The following is a 14,741-nucleotide window of genomic DNA, read 5'->3' on the forward strand; positions in this document are numbered from 1 at the left end:
GTGAAGTGCCGTCAAAGTATTAGTTCAACTCTGACTGCAGAAATAATTACTTTCTATTTTGATACTCTAAATGTTGAAATTATAATCAAAGAAAAAGTTGCGTGGTGAATCTTCAGAAAACCGTACAAGAAGAACATATCTTTGGTTGAATAACCAAGTTGAGCACATTTTGGTCACATAACTCCAGGTAGTGGCTCTGGGGAAAACAGTATCATCAATACTAAAAAAATTGAAAGATAAATGTAGAAGCTAACTCGCGCGAAGCACTCGCGCTTGGCAGCCGAACCTCAAAAAATCAATTTTTTTTAATGGCAATATTTTGAAAAAATAGGCACAAAGTAAATTTTTATTTTTTGCTGATTTATATTTAAAAAAAAAAAAACGAAATGATGCCTTACTTTCGTAGTTTTATGAAGTATTAAGGAAACAACAACAACTATAAAAACCCACCGCTAAGAAATATTATACACGCTAAATTACCGTGCTAAAATAAACCTCTTCTTTTCCAGTTTTAATGCAATAGTATAACTGTAGTTTAAAATACTATGGAGTTCAGATTGTATATTCCTTTGCATTTGGATGAGAAAATTACAGACTCCGACTCTCTTGAAATTTTAAACCTTCGACTCCGACTCCGACTCCTTTAAACCAAAATCAGACGAACTCCGACTCCAGAAGCACGGGCAGAGGGGCGGACTCCGACTCTTGGAATCAGGGGTGCCCATCCCCCCCAAGCTCAATGGCGCAAATTCCCCCCCAAAAAATTTTCTCGCTTTCGAATTGGGTTAAACATAACAGTTTTTAGAGTGTTTAATTTCCAGTCAAATTCACGGGGGGGGGGGGGGGGGAGCGCTAACAAATACCATTTGAACTGAAATGTTGTTGGATTGTTGACCCGCCTTGCCTTCCCTAATTTTGAAACGTGGACCTTAAGTAAACAAATTTTGGGTACCCATGAATTTTGCTACATCTTTTTTTTTTCAAACGCATGAATGATCACAGGGACGACTTTCTGGCTTTGGATGGAGTCATTACTAGATGTATACAACATGAACCGTGAAACGGAAATTTATTGTCAATTAAATAGGGGGTCCGGGGAGTTTCTCCCCCAGAAAAGTTTTGAAATTGTAATTTTAAAACCAGTTTTATACGATCTCTGGTGATGTTACGAAAATAAAAGGTTAGGTGGCCCCTTCCCGGTAATTTTTCAATATTGAAACTTTAAAAGTGCAATTATAAATAGTCTACCGTTGTGTTAAGGAGGGCTTTCCTTTGTTTTCAAAATTGTAGTTCTAAAAACGCAGTTTTAGACTATCTGTGGTAATGTTACGGAAAGAAGAGATCTTAGGGCTCGCCCCTGGAAATTTTTCAAAATTAAAGTCTTGAAAACACTATATATGGTTGGGAGACAAGCAGTTTTCTGAAATTGAAGTTCTAAAATCGCAATTATAGTCACCTTTGTGACGTTAAGAAAAAGAGTTTTCAAATGCTCCCCCTGAATTTTCTCGATATTGAAGCCCTAAAAACCAAATTTAGGACGACTTTTTAATAATGTTGACGAGAGTGGGGAGGAGGGAGAGGGTCGTTCCACTTAAATTTCCGAACTTGTAGCTTTAGAAACACTTTTGATATTTCTTGATAATGTTAGTGGAAGGTGAATTTCGGTGCCATTCCCCCGGTAATTTTTTGAAATTGATACTCCAAAAACGCAATTCTAGGCTTGTCTTTGATCGTGTTAAGGAAAGAGGGGGAATCAGGGGCTCTCTCCTATTAATTTTTCAAAATTGCATGACGAGAAACGCAGTTTTAGATGACTCTTGATAATAAAGAGGATGTCATTCTGGCGTTCAAATCTTCTGATCCAACTTTGAAATGGACACCAACTCCATGTCGTTCTGTGATGCTCCTTTCATTGAAAAAGAGACACGGTCATTAAATTTTGGAAAGAGCACCAGGGCTGTCGCTATTTCAAAAAAACTGGGGGGTGGGGGGGGGTACGCTTTTTGCGGCCCCTTAATTTTTTCAAACGCATGTTCGAATGTGCAGAGAGAGAAGATTTGGCTTCTGGTTTAGCAGGGATAGTCATATTACTAGACCTTAGTACTAGCAATATAAATAATCGTTAGGATAATATTCAATCAGAATTAGGGGGTGTCGGAGGGCTACCTTCTTGCATTATTTTGCAATTTGAAGACATAAAAACGCAGTTTTAAACTATATTTTAAGTTTGGGAGGAAGGGGAGAAGAGTTCCAGAGGATAGCATCTCCCGCGCGATAATTTTTCCAAATTTAAGTTCCCAACTCAATCGTACGTTATATTTAATTACTAGTGGTACCCGCACGGCTTTGCCCGTAGTTGAAAATTAAAAGGTCATTCGGTTCGCCTGTGTAGTTACAAATAATGGATGACGAATTTCTCGCCAATTGGCTATGTTCATTCGCTCTGTCATTCCACGTCATGATAATTTCGTAATTTACTCGTCCATCTTATAATAGTTTTGCTCCAGAAAATGTTCTTAAAAGTGAAATAGAAAAAGAACAAAATCGAATTTTCAAAAAATCGCGCTTCGAGGTGCACACCCCCATGCTACAAACTAACTTTGTGCCAAATTTCATGAAAATCGGCTGAACAGTCTAGGCGCCATGCGCGTCACAGACATCCTACAGACATACAGACAGAGAGACTTGGAGCTTTATTATTAGTAAAGATGTTCAGAAGAGGGGTCCAGGGGCTCTCACTCGGGAATTTTCAAGACTGTTATTTGAAAAACAATTTTAGACGATCTATGATGATGTTAAGGGAGTTAGAGACTCGAGGTCATCATTCTATAATTTTTCAGAATGCAAACTTGAAGCACGCATTCCCAATTGTGAATTATTTCTGATTGTGATACGTAAAGGGGGGTCCGGGGGCTCTCCCCCGAGAAAAATTTGAAGACTATAGATCTAAAAATGCCGTTTAATACAATCTATGGCGATATTAAGAGAATGAGAGATGTGCCCTCCCCCGTCGAAATTTTTTGAAATTTTGAAGTCGTAAAAACGCGATTGTAGACTTTTTTGTTAAAATTTAGTGCACCGCCAGTTTCTTGAAATCAAAGCTCCGGAAACGTAATTTAAGCCAACCTTCAATGAAAGGGGGAGGGAGTTTTGAAGGGGCTCGCGACCAGAAATGTTTCGTAATTGATGCACTAAAAGCGAGATTTAAGACATTTTTCGATGATGTTGGCGAGAAAGAGAGAGAGAGACGCATTCTCTCGAAAAAAATTTCGATCCGTAGAAACCGCAGTTTTAGATTTTTGTTAACGTTAATGGGTGGGGAGATTCGGAGTCCTCCCCTGGAAAATTTTCAAAATTGAAATTCAATTAAAGTAATCGTAGACGATTTATTGATACTGTTAGAGGGGTAAAAGGTTTTGGAGATCTCTCTCCAGAAAATTTTTCTAAATTGAAGCCTTAACAATGATATTTTTGAGGATCTCCGGTAATATTTGGAGGACGACAGTTTCGGAACAACTCAGGGAGTTTTTTTTTAAATTAAAGTCCAAAAGACGAAATTTATTCGACCTTGAATGAGGATGAATAATTAATTGAGAGGGCATTTCTCGGAGGTTAGGTTGGGAGCACTCTCATGGTTTTTCGAAATTGCAGTCCTAAATACTCAGGTGTAAGCCAGCTTTAATGACGTTAGGCTAAAAAATGGGCTTTGAGAACAATTTTTCCGGGATTTTTTTCAAAATCTAAATTTTAAAAGCTCACTTCCAGGCCAGCTTTGGGGACGTAAAAAGAAGGGTTTGGAGTTCCCGACTCTTCCTTTCAGTTTGGCTACGTCCCTCCTATCTTCATTGTCAATTTTAATTACTGATAAACATATTGTGGTAATATTTTCTTCCAATTTTCCTTTGCCAAACACGATTATTTGCTTGGATTTTCCATAATAAAACTTTCAATCCCCCCCCCCTAATATTTTTTGTTTTCTTGCAATACAAGCGTTTGCGGCCTTGGAAAAAGGACTTTTAACATTTTGAACGGATGTGGTAATTTTCTGCGATACTTTAGGTCTCTATTCCACTTCCTTTTATATTAAATATGCCACCTGCATCTCTTGATTAAGCTGTGATTTAATTACGATTTTTACATTCAAAAATTTAGAACTTTTGGTGTGAGTATTCATTACAATACATTGAATCTCTCTTTGCATTTAACTGTTTTATTATTTTTTTTCCTCTCTATTTCGCATTTATTTCGGCGACCCAAACATTTTTCTCCACTTAGCAATGATTTTCAGTACAATATTTTTCATCAAAAAAAAAAAAAACATATAGGAATGTTTCGGCGAACCATATCCTATGGGCTGTTCTAATGAAGCTGTCCTATTTGTTTATGTTTTTTTTTTTTTTTTTTTTTTTTTTAACTGAAGAACCATGAAGCATAGTTTTGTATAACTAGGGCCGCCGAGAGACAAGGCGTGCACCATGTTAGTTTTGTCGCCTTTCCTCCCTCCCATTATGCTAATTTTACTCTATGCACAATACTTTAATTTGAGCCGAGCCCATAGTTTCCGACTAGGCAGACATACCCACTTTGCGGCCTAGTGAAGAGTGTACTGTACTGAATACTTTATTTTATTTTTGGTTAATAAAAATGTTTGAAGCGTACATTTCCGCGACTCTTAATAAAAGAGAATCATGGATGTTCCCAAATTGTATTTTAAGATTACATTTTCCATTCAAATTTTACAGAAAAAATAATTTTTGTTACTATTATTTTAATTGTTCATTTATAATTACCATTTTAATTTTTTAAAACAGCAAAGAGTTTCCCTTTCTCTTCTTTCGTTATCATCGCTAAAATGAAATTGGTGGCCCCACTTCTGAAAAACTGGGGGGTGTAGCACCCCCCCTTCCCGTCTTGGCGACGGCCCTGAAGAGAACGTGAAAAAAGTATTATTAATGTATCTATTTCTTGTTCAGTAAGTTTAAATATTTTTTCTTTCCAAAATTCAAGAATTTCATGTTCTAAAGAAAAAAATGTTCTGGAAAAAAAAATCCCCCCCAAAAATTTTGATGGCGCAACTTGCGCCATAATTCCCCCTTGTGGGCACCCCTGCTTGGAATTGTGAACCTTTGGCTCACGATTCTGATTTTTTGTCCCCCCAAAATCAGTCCGGCTCCGACTCCTCGACTCCGACTTTCTTTCTACCATATTAGCTAGAAGCGATTACACCGGTGTGTATAAACCTGTAGAATAATTTCTACCGCTTTATTTCTACCGGTTATTAGTACACAAACCCAGGGCAACGTTGCTATAAAGCCCCTGCTAATCAGACCTTATGCAAAATGTTTGCTGAGATGGAACAGTGCCAAAATCATAGTTTCTGTGACTGAACCTTGAATAGGTACAGTGGCGTAACTACACTTTCTGCCGCTCGGGGCGGTCCTTCAATTTGCCGCCTTTATGATGAGAAATAGTTAATACATTGAAAAGTCAAAAGTATTTTAATAAGATTTCAATAAAGAAGAAAATAAACTTATTTTTTTACCTTCTTATTTTTCTTGCAGAAGAGAGAGAGAGGGAAAAAAAAAGGAATTTCTAACCCCACCGAAAAAATCCAAAATTTAAGTCAAAATTGAGAATTTCAGACAATTTTTAGTAACTCATATAGAAAAGAAGCTTATAGCTCCGGTCTTTTTTTTTTTTAATTTCAAAATTAAACTTAGTTTTATGCTTTATTTGGTAACGTTAGGGGGTTGGAACTTCTAAAGGAATTTTTCCGAAATTGAAGTGTTAAAAAGGCAATTTTAGGCTATCTTTGGATTTATGAAGATATTGGGGAAAGTTCAGGGGCGCTCTGTCCGTAAAGTTTTTCAGCTGAACTGAAAAACACGTAAATGTAGGCTGTATCTAGTGGTGTAAGAACCTCCCCTAACTCCAACAAAGACCCTGAGGAATTTGTTGTTATTGAAGTTTTAAAAACTCAATATTAGGCTAAAAGATGAGACGAGTAGGGTTGGGTGCGCGATATCCCTTGGAAATGTTTCAAGACTCAAAGCCTGAAATTACACTTTTGGACTGTTAGGTGGAGTTAAGGGATAAAAAGGTTCGGTTGCTCTTCCTGAAAAATGTGACATTTATTGAGTGTTTAACAACGCAATTTTAAGCTGTTTTCAGTGGGTCCAAATTTTCCGGCTCAAAACACATTTTAAAGCTATTTTTGGCAACATTAGACAGCGAAAAATGGGGATGGGGTTGAAAATGGAGCCTCCCAAACAGATGTTTTAGGCTATGTTTAGCTAAGTTTAGGGAGAAAGGGATGGTAAGTGGCTCTCCTCCGGAAAATTTTCAAAATTAAAGTCCTGAAAATGCTTTTCAAGCTTTACAACAGTAGGAAGGAGCGTAAATGTCGGGGAAATTTTCCAACGCAACAGTTTTAGAAACGCAAATTTACGGTCGACTTGGTTTCTCAAAGGGAGTTACCGTGCTTGAAAGAATCAACATTAAGTCAACATTTAGTCAACATTAAGTTGACAAACTCAGAAGTTGCCATCCATAGGAGTAAGTCCCCCCCCCTCCCCTTCGCTAGATCCGGTACTGCTATGTTACCAAATTTGGATGATTCTCGTTTTCACTGATAGAGGACGATAAGATAAAGAGGCCCTTTTTACATTCGATTAACCCTATAATGACTCATAAGAAAAGCTTGCATCAAAAATCATTACTTTTTATGTAAATATGAAATGCTTTGCCTAGACATTTTACTGAAAAAAACATTTCTTTAAAATGAATGACCAAATGTGAAACTCATTGTTTAAAAGAATTCGCTGATATAAAACAGTAATGCAAGCAATCATTATTTGGAGTTGTGAATAAGTGTTTTTATAAAATGAACATAAAATTCATTTTGTCTTAATGAAAATTTTATAATCAATTACCAATAAAAGTAATTGTTGAAATGTTATTCTGAAAATGAGCGAGAAATCGCCCACCATTTAAGTTCTTTCTTCTTTTACTCTTGTTGTTACTTTCCTTTCAAAAAACAGTATTTTCTTTAAAAATAAGTGAATTTCCTGGGAATTTTCTTAAAATCAAGGTGTCTTCATCATATACGAAAGGTTATAAAACTTACAGTTTCCATATTAAACTTATTGTTGCAATAGGTAACCTTAAACATTAAAAAAAAAACATGGTCTCTTGATTTTACACAACCACCTCCCTGTGTCTGTAGTCTCAAAGGAAGGAAGAGAAAAAAACAAACAATAGTACTGAGATGTCCACAAGAAAAACACATGTTTTGTATTAGAGTTTTATTATCATAGTCGTACCAAAACCTTACAATTCAAAGACTTTTTTTTTTCCCTCCATTAATAGATCAAACGCATGATTTCCTTATTGAAAAAACGCGTTGAATTTTTTCGCATCAAAAATGTGGAATTGCCACCCCCCATAAAGTGCCGCCCGGGGCGGACCGCCCCCTCCTAGCTACGCCACTGAATAGGTATTAAATCGTTTCTCCTGAGCCTTGTATATTTCAGAAGAATTTTCGAGGAAAATTTCTGAATTTGCAGACAGAAAAAGATTAAGAGACTATTGTGAAATGCGAAGTATGGAATACGATCTCATCTTTCATTATGAAGGAGACATGCCATGGGCGCCCATATGTAATATTGTAAGGGGGGGGCTCAGATATTTTAACCATGATTCAGCAGGATATTTCCCCCCATGGAAACAGATTTCAGAACAGATTAGAGTCATTGAAATTTGACATTCTTAATATTTTATTCATTAATGGCTGGAGAAGAAACTTTTTTACATTTTTGCAAAGAAAAAAGTACTAAAAGCAAGGAAGTTATAATTTCTAAGGAGGAGATAAAGCCCCCTTGCCCCCCTATATGGACACCCTTGAGACATGCTAGTTTTCGAGAAGACCGGTTCTAAACTTCATTTTGGGGAGTGAAATAAATAGCTCGTAATTTTCTGGGAGAAAAGAATGACTTGCACTAGGCGAAGTCCGTATACAAGAAAAAAGACCACTTATTTATTACTTTTAGTTGATGTCCTTCGCTTCGAAAAAGCATAGTGATACGAGCATCAGTTTCAAGTTATCAAAATAAGTATAGTTATAATAATAAGAATTGGATTTGTTTCCGAAAATTTAGTTTTTGCAGATAAAGATTGCAACCGAGAATTAAAAGGTTAAGATAAATAAATACCTTTGTGCTGAAAAGTAAAGTAAGAAAAAACAACGTCACAAAGCACTAATTGCAGTTTACTGCAGACACGTGTTTCGACGTTACAAGGAACGCCTTTTTCAATGCAAAAAGTAATGAGCTTATGGGTGAAAAGACATCCAATAAAAGCGTGATTTGTGACGTTGTTTTTTCTAACTTTAATTAAAAGGATGTTTTTTTTTTTTTTTGAAACTTTCTTATTTTTTCCGAATATTGATGCTGTATAGTACTTGCAAACAATTTCTTGTTGATATAAGTAATTATTGATGCATAACATACTTAACAATTGTTTCTAGAATAATTATTATTTCTTTTTATTTGTTGGCAACGATTGAAAAATTTAAAAAAATCTTTTGAAATCAATATTTTGAGGGGGGGGGGGGGTTCACTTGTTCAACTTGGAAATTTTATTTTGGGGTGAACTTTTATAAAGTTTATGTGCATGTTTTGTTTCCTCTGATTTTTTCTCTTTACGTGTCAGGAAAAGAGTGTCTAAATTTAAGATACATATTCTTCTTAAATAATAATCGTTGGAGGTTTTTGAAACATAATGCCAAACAATTTGCGTTAATGAATTTAAAACATTTTTTCTATTTATTTATTTGCTTTTGTTTATACATAAATCTTCTCACCCCTCCCTAGAAAGGCTCTAACTCTTAAAAATGTATATTTGAAATTACTTGGATCTAAAGATTATCAAAAGAGAGGTATGGCTACTAGTTAAAAAATCAACGTGCGGGAAGGTAGGTTCGTTTAGTTCTGCCCTAATTTCTGGTTCTGTTCTGTTCTACTTATGTAAAATTAGCACACTGTAAGACGTTTTAGCTATATGTGTAACGCATACAATTCTCTCTCCTCACTTTGTTCAATTCTAAATTTGTTGAAAATAACAAAGCAGCTTTATATTCCTTTTAAATTCCGTTTTGTTGGTGTATGTTAGTAACCTTGCGCACGCTTCACCCTTCGACGAGTGCCGACATTTTTTATATTGTACGCTCCGCCGATCAAGGTAATTATCAGAAAGGGAGAAAAGGTAGTTAATAATGTTTAGTATGAAAGGTGCACTTTGGACTAAGTAATAGTTACGGTTGTGAAAGAGATTTAATGCTATTTATACATACATGCATGCACACATTCACACATACACAAGGTATTATCATTCAACGTGACCAAAGGTTTAATTTCTGAACCTTTGGAGCTATAGGCATAATTCAAACTGGGAAAATATTCAAAACTATGTATTGAATAATAACACAGGCGGGTTATTCAATAAATATACTTTTATGAAACTTCAAAATTTTATTTTTAAAGAAGAGCTAGATCCTACTCAGAGCAAAGTTTTGAGTTTTGCCAAACTGCTATAAAATTAAAAATACAGTTTGGAACCCCAAATTCGGAATCCCAAAATCCGAATTTTTTTTTTATTATATATTAATTTTTTTAAAGAAATCTTTTTCTTTTTCAGTTTTAAAAGTAAAAAATTGTTAACGTTCGGTAATTACTTGTTGAAAACAAAGTAATTTCAGTCTGTTTTGCTAACTTTTTTTTCAATGCACGTGTTATGCGTACATAACACATTAGCGTTGATGTAATTGCCCAGCAATCTTCTAACATCCTCTTTTGGGAAACAATAATAATTATTTTTTTTTCTCATAAGCATGCAATACAAAAAGAATTGAACAAAAGTACAAACACATTTTTAGTAAAAATATGATTTATATATTGTATTGATCGGTTAGGTACATTGAATAATAATAAAATTCAACATTCGTGGACTAACCCGCAGCAAATTACCTCCGACTTTTGTTTTAGCATGATGAAGTATACTTTCATTCAGATTGACCATAGAATGAAAGAAATTTCGTGCGAACATAAATAAAAACAGGTAAAACATGACAAATACCGCACCAACAGGAGAATTTTCACTATTTTTTGAGTCAAAATCCAAAATCCAGAAAGGTTGCGATCACGAGAATTCCGGATTTGTTGTCACTTACTAGAAATACCTTTTGTTGCGCAGAAGTTGCAGACTGCTGCATACACGTGCTTTGGCGTTGCAAGGAACGCCTTTTTCAATGCAAAAGAAGTGAGCTTATGGATAAAGAGACATCTGCAATTTTTGTGCAATAAAACGTTGTTATTTTTAATTTACTTTTCTGCACAAAGGTATTTATTTATTTCTTATTTAATATTTATTTCATATATGTTTTGAGTTAACTGTATTATTTGAGCATAAATCAATTAAAATTAGCGTAACTTAAATCCTTGATTTTCGCCAACACTGTTTTTTACTTCCTTTTACAAAAAAAAAAAAAAAAAAAAAAAAAAAAACTATTGCATTCACGAAAAAATTTTCACTCAAAAATCGACCTTAATTTACATTTTACTCGCTCCCGAATGAATATTTAGTTTTTTATTTATTTTTTTTTTCGACTTGACCAGACGGGGATAAGTGCCTAAGAACGTATGAACATGCGAAATATCCGTAATGACGATTTCCGAGTTAATTACAACGAATTTTCTCGTGACGTATGTATGTATATATGTGCGTATGTATGTCGCATAACTCAAGAACAGTATGTCCTAGAAAGTTTAAATTTGGTACGTAGACTCCTAGTAGGGTCTAGTTGTGCACCTCACCTTTTGGTTGCATTCGGGTGTCTCTAAAGGGGTCTTTTGCCCCTTTTTGGGAGGGGGGAATCATTGTTAATTTCGATGTAAACTTAAGTGGTGTTATAATTTGGCAGACACTTGGCTAGCTATATATATATATATATATATATATATATATATATATATATATATATATATATATATATATATATATATATATATATATTTATTTATTTATAGATTTCGCCAAGTTTTGTTGCCAACTTGGCGACAAATTTGGCGATTTTTTTAAATTTTATCTGTTTTAATTTGGCCACTGTTGGTGATATTTAGAGAGTAAACTTTTGTTTCACATTAAAATTGCCAGTAATGGGGAAATGACATTAAATTGGAGTAAAGGGAAGTCATGTGATGCACACATCAGCACGGTTTTTTTTTTTTTTTTTTTTTTTTGAGCAATCACGATTGCTTATTGTTCTTATTTGACGGTCCTTGGCGTTGTGGTTCCTTTTTCAGCTTGGACCAGGGACACCAGCACCACCGCCCACCGGCCTCTGCGGGTGCGGCTCCTAGCACTGCCTCCTGGAATCCGTTTCTACTGGTCGATGGCGTCCATGTCCTACACAAACGCACGCTCATACACACACACACACACAAGCCTTTACACACATACATGCACGCCTACGTGCATACATACAGGTCTACGCACACACAAGCCTACACATGCACGCACGCGCGCCTACACATACACACACGCCTGCACACACACAACTATACACACGTAACCACCCAGGTGGAGGGGTAGGCTTGGGGGGACCGGAGCTGTTTCTAGAAATAATAGCCCCCAACGAGTAGGGTCCTGTCGCAACTCGTGATTGCGAAAAACATAATTTGAATTCAAAATTTCAGAATTCAAGTTTTTTTTTTTTTTTTTGAGATTTACTACTATTAACCTCAATAAAAATTTGGCATTCGGCAAATTTTGATTGTTGATTCTGACTGTTGCAATTTCAAACGCTAAATGAACCTTCTCATTACATGTACGTATGTGTGCATATTCGAATTTTCTTGAACGGTAAAATTCAGAGCTCCATCCAAGAAATTGAGAATTTCCCCCTTCCCAAAAATCGAAGTTCAGAGTCGCTCTTGTGAGTGAAATTCCTAATTAACGTTTGTATTGTTATTTGCATGCAAATAAGCAGTATTGCTTAATGATTCATAGGAAACTAGAATTACTGAAGATGTTTATTCAAGCTGTGCTTAATGCACACGGTAAAAAATGAAGTTTTGAAAATATTCTTGGCATCATATAACATCCACTGTTGGGTTGGATAAAAAGTCACAGATTAATGATGAATATTGGAAGGTAATAATATGCTAAATCAGCGGTTCCTAACCTTTTTAGGCCGCGGAACCCTTAGTGCTTTGCTTTTACTTCAAGGAACCCCATCATTGTTTATGACTTAAAGACAAAATATTAACGATCTGGGAGTTAAATGATAATTATGAAAAATCATTCGAATGCTTTCTTCTATATAAAAGGAACAATTAATCATGTGATAATTATTGTATTTTAAGACTAACGCGTTTTAACGTTTTACCATTTTTGGAAACTATCAGTCTATCTGCTTGTGTTTGCATGTATTTGACTTATTAATTATGGGCGTTCTACTTCGAAACGTAATGCATGGACTTGAAGAAAACTTGGTATACATATGCACCCCCATGTGAACTGGTAAAAATTAGTTTTGGCACCAATCTCTTCAGAAAGTGGCACATCTGAATGATTTCCGCTATTGATCTGACTCAGTGATGCTCCCATCAGTTTTTCTGAGGGTATACTCCCAGTAATCCATTACACACGATACGTGAATGCGATCATATACATAATATGTTATAATATGAAAATTTGTGAAGCTTGAGGGTATACGCTTTATGTCTAAAAAATGTCTGAAAGTTTTCGGCGTATATGGAGTTATACCCTATGGGAATACCACTGGTCTGACTGCTTTATTTGGCAAGAATTCTCATAAAAATTGGTGCTCATATGCACCATGATGGGAGATAAGCTGATAAGGTTTTGCCTTCATTCATTTCCAAGGGGTGTCAGAACAAAAAGATTGCTTTTTTCTCAAAAAATAATGTAAAAATTCAAACAAAAACTAAAGTAAGAGGGAACCTCAACTGAAACAGTTTTGGATTAGGTTTGAGTTGACTTTGGCATCGATTGATTGCTCAAAGAAGGGACGTGCATCGGGTGCTTTTGTCGTCTTATAAAAAAAAGGTAACTTTCTCCTTGAATGAAGAAAATAGAGACTTAGTTCAGTTTACCAAAAATATAGGCAACAGATAGGCTGATTATGTCAACCGACCTCATGCAAAACATTGAAAACTGCTAAAGATATTACTGTCTTTTGCTCCAGCTGAAAAACCTTCAGTTCATCTGTAAGTTGATTCAATCTTTCAAAAGTATTTGTTTTAGATAGGCAGCGTATTTCGTAAAGAAAAGTATGGATTTGTGATGATTACTCCTTCATAAATCTTGCTCAATAGTGTTATTTAGAAGCAGTGAGACTTGAAAAAATTAACTACTTCTGAAGCTTCATCAAGAACTTTCTGTAAATCAAATGATGTATTTTTTATGCTGCCATAACAATGATACAATGATACTTACAATTTCAATTTATAGAAGCCCTTTTTTTTATCCCTGAAAGTTTCTCTTTTTCAGAAATTACTGTGGAAAATAATAAATTTATGCAACTTGTGGCGGAATCCTTCTTATAATTCGGCGGAACCCAAGGGTTCCGCGGAACACACTTTGGGAATCGTTGTGCTAAATAATAGAAATATTTAATTCATTTTTCTTTAGCTACCTGCTTCGTTATCTTGCCTATTTTTCTTTTGGCGTGAAATATTTTTAATGCCCAAAGTTGTAACGAAAAAAAATTTTTAAGTAATAATAATAATATTAATAATAAGAATAATAATAACAGTAACAATGCTTTAAATTGAGTGCTAACATTCTAAACTATTTTCCGTTCCTTTTTCAAATACTGTTTTGAATGGACCTAACGCATTCTTTGAGTTAATTGGCACTAAAACTTATTCAATCTTCAATCCATCAAAGTTGAAACGTTTTTTCATAACATGCATTTAATTTAATAGACCTTTGCAGCAAATCACTTTAGATATATTATTTTGAAATTATGCTGAAGAATATTATTTTGAAATTGTGCTGAAGAATTTAAATGGACCCTCCAACGCGTTTAGTTGCCTGTTCTAGTGCATTCACCTAAGGGTTATTTTGGTTTTAAGTTTTCTTTTGTTAAACTGGGAAAAAAAGAATGAAAAAGTTGAAATAAGTTATTTTGTATTCTAACGAAATATAGGATATCGAGTTTTGACGGAACACGACTTTTTCCAGGCTAGCAGCCAAAAGAAAAAAAGAATAGTAACTCTTTATGTTTTTAGAGAGCTGTTTTCTGTTATTTAACGCAAAAAAAATAAACTTAAGCGAATAATATGTAATTTAAAGTCTGAAAAATTCTGAAAATTCAAATTACACTTTTGCAATTCAAAATTGAGCTAGGGGCATTTCAAAGAAATAAAAAACAAAACCATTCGGAGAAGGAAATAGAGTAAGGTCAACAACCTCAAAAACCCATAAGAAAAAAACGTTTGTAAAAGAAAAAGAATCGCAGCTTTTATTTATTTGAAATACTACGCCCAAATATTTTCGTTTGAATTTTCTAAACTGTAAACTCTAAAAATGCCCGTAAATAACGTATGCAAATAAAAAAGAATCAAGAGTAAATTGCGGGAAGATTTTTCAATAGAAATAAATAAACAAATAAATTAGTAAAATAAATAATGAATAAATTAAATAAAGAATAATAATAA

This window comes from Uloborus diversus, chromosome 9 (assembly GCF_026930045.1).
Source record: "Uloborus diversus isolate 005 chromosome 9, Udiv.v.3.1, whole genome shotgun sequence".
Classification (NCBI taxonomy): Eukaryota; Metazoa; Arthropoda; class Arachnida; order Araneae; family Uloboridae; genus Uloborus; species Uloborus diversus.